Here is a 2898-nt window from a genome sequence, read left to right as displayed (position 1 = left end):
CAAGTAATCTTAATCGTATATATACACCACTTAAGTGCCATTTCAATTAGCTTGACACATTGACTAGTAAATTTAGTCATCAAACACCTTAAAGGACCATTCATGGTCAAACCACTTCAAAAGAAATTTATCCTCCAAAATAATCTTACCCAGCTCACTTAGCCTAATCAAAATAGCACTAGAAGCTTCCTAAGACTCAACGCAACCCAATCCAGTTATAAGCTCAGCTCAAGCTCACCTCGTGGTCCCCCCATGCACGTGATAAGGATAACTCACTGTCCTCACCTATCCAGCTTATTTCCTGGCACTCTAACAACCAGGGACACATGTTCTCAACCCCTAAACTATTATCCTTGAGTGGCTCTAAGAAGAAGAACTTTATGGTTGAAGCATCTAGATCATCCAAGCAAGCTCCTGTAGTTAGAATGGGGCCAAATAACAAAAGCACTCATTCTTACCAAACACTCACTCCATTCGATTCCCATAGCTCTTGGCATTTTGCTTTTGATTCCCATGAGTTTCTCTCTATCCTCCCACTGATTTCTCACTGTTTGGAAGCTGTCGGTGACGTGAAAAGCGAAGGATCAAGGAAAACTCCATCCCAGTCACTGCAAATCATTTTTTAGACATCTTCTGAGCTTCGTTTGTTTTATAAAGTCATAGAGGAACTTACACTGAGGAGAACAAGCCTTTCTATACCCTGAAAGACCATCTATATGCATGTAAAACTCTAACCCTAGGCGTTTATCTAGGTTCTTAAATAACCTTCTAAACATTACGTCAAAAGATTTGAAATTATTTCCCCATTCTCGCTTTGATCTTATTTTACCTATGTTAGGAGTTTTAAATACTTTTGTTTTCTATTTCAAGAATAAAAACAAAATATAAATCTAGGGTTTATAGGTTGACGGAGGAAGAAGATAATTCTGTGGCTATTGGATCTATTCTTTGTAGATCAATGGTCACGACGGCTCCATATCCATGGTTTGATTTGATCCATTCAAAATATGAGATGGCTAGATCTTCATCCGACTGAATAACACAGTCCGTTTCAATCTGCGGGGTTTAAGATGGCCATCCAATTTTCTTTGTTTTGATATACCGTGCGATTTGATCTTAATCGTTAGATCAAACCCACGGTAGATCCAATGTATGAATCCAATATCGTGCTAGATAAGTGGATCCAATCAGTTGATCGCCACCATCTGTATGGTCCAGGATACTGACGCCATGTGGAAAGTACTCGCACAGTTAGTGCTGCCGACTGGCTATGTAATAAACCTTTAAAATAAATTTAGAAAACTCCTAGAACTTTAAAAAAACTGTAGAAAATTAATTTTTCAACTATTTTTATAGTTCTTAGACTTATTTTCTTCAGAATTTAATATAGTTTATTTTAAAATAAGGTCAAGACTTTTTATTAACATTGTATTAGTTATTTTAATTATACAATAAAATGTATTTTATTTTTAATTTAAAATATATAAATCATTTTAATCTGAGATTTGGTAGAGGCATTCTAGGGCTTATATTTAATTTCCTATAATTTTCTCAAGCTTATTTTATGCAATCCCAATTAGCTTATGAATTTATAAAGATCTAGGTCAAAGTTTGACCTAGATTTTTGAAAGTTCATAAGTTTCTCAATCTATTTCCAATCAATGCATGTAGCACTCCATGGAACCAATGAAAAATTATTTTTCATTGGAAAATAAGTTCAAATCATAATCATATATGGTTTAATTGGAAATTGATTTTAATAACATCATGACATTTTAGTAAACAGTGAAAGAACTACAATATTTAAGTTTATGAATGTGACAACCCTAGAGAGAGAAAGCTAGAGAGAGAGACTTCCAATTTTGCAAACTTTTTTTTTTTCAAATTTCATCATCTTCAGACCATTGGCAGAATTTCTTCTCTTAATGGAAAGCTGGCCATCAGCCAACTCTGACGGCCGGACTACTACGATTGCTTATCCTACTACCACCCGCGTCGAATCTATACAGGATGTTGGATCACCTAGGTTTGGTTGTTTCAATGGGCCTTTGGTCTTCAGAGAACCAAAGAAAATTTTTTAATAATCTTGCTCCAATTCTGTGTAAGCAAAATGGGAAACAATTTGTTGATGAAGTTTAAAATTTTTCACCTCTTTAGAGTGATATGTCTAAATCGAAGGATATTGGATCTTCTTTATAAAACAAGAAATTGTTTGTCAAGAGGTTTGGTAACATTCCTAAATCTGATTCTATTTTGGAGGGATCTCCTTCAGTCCAATCGAAGGGTTTAAATCCTATAGATGTTTGTGAAATTGCTCCAACTAGTAATGCTGTTGCTGAAATTCCAGGAAAGGATGCTAATTTTGGTCTTAAAATGGGAGATAAAAACCTGAATAATACATTGATTAAATGATCTTATATTAAAGTTGATTTGTCCAAGGATGATCAATTTTTATCGGAAGATGGTTTGGCTGTTCGATTGTATGAACCAAATGTTAATATTAATTCAAACAAGCTTCAATGCTCGGTGGTGGTGAAGGTTTTTGCCAAATTCATTTCAATTTAGGTGGTAGCTGATGAATTATGAAGACAATGTTCCAAGTTTGGTAAATTCCATTTAACGGTTCTAGGTTTTGGATGGGTGCCTGATTCATTTTATTCTAATGAAGTCATGGAGAATGTATTATCTGGTGGTCCTTGGTTTGTGAACGAACACATTGTATGTATTGATAAATGGCGCTCAAAATTCTCACCAGAGTCATTGAGAGGATTGTCTTCTCTTAATGGGGTATGAATGCCCAACCTTCCCCTATACTACTGGGATGAAGTTAACGTGGTAAGGATTGCTTCTTTGATTGGAACCCCTATTCTCATTGATGGTGATATGTTTCAATGGGGA

The 2898-nt window shown here is 35.1% G+C and overlaps 1 long non-coding RNA gene across 1 annotated transcript; it reads left to right on the top strand.

Moving 5' to 3' along the window:
- Positions 1 to 328: 328 nt before the first annotated feature.
- LOC114581169 lies at positions 329 to 1201 on the top strand. Its single transcript, XR_003703031.1, has 2 exons — positions 329 to 722; positions 904 to 1201. It is a non-coding gene; the product is annotated as an uncharacterized LOC114581169 (long non-coding RNA).
- Positions 1202 to 2898: the final 1697 nt, after the last annotated feature.

The sequence above is a fragment of the Dendrobium catenatum genome, unplaced genomic scaffold (assembly GCF_001605985.2).
Source record: "Dendrobium catenatum unplaced genomic scaffold, ASM160598v2 fragScaff_scaffold_142, whole genome shotgun sequence".
NCBI classification, from domain to species: Eukaryota; Viridiplantae; Streptophyta; class Magnoliopsida; order Asparagales; family Orchidaceae; genus Dendrobium; species Dendrobium catenatum.
The sequence above is the reverse complement of the archived record's forward strand: the minus strand, read 5'-3'. Positions and strand labels throughout refer to the sequence as shown.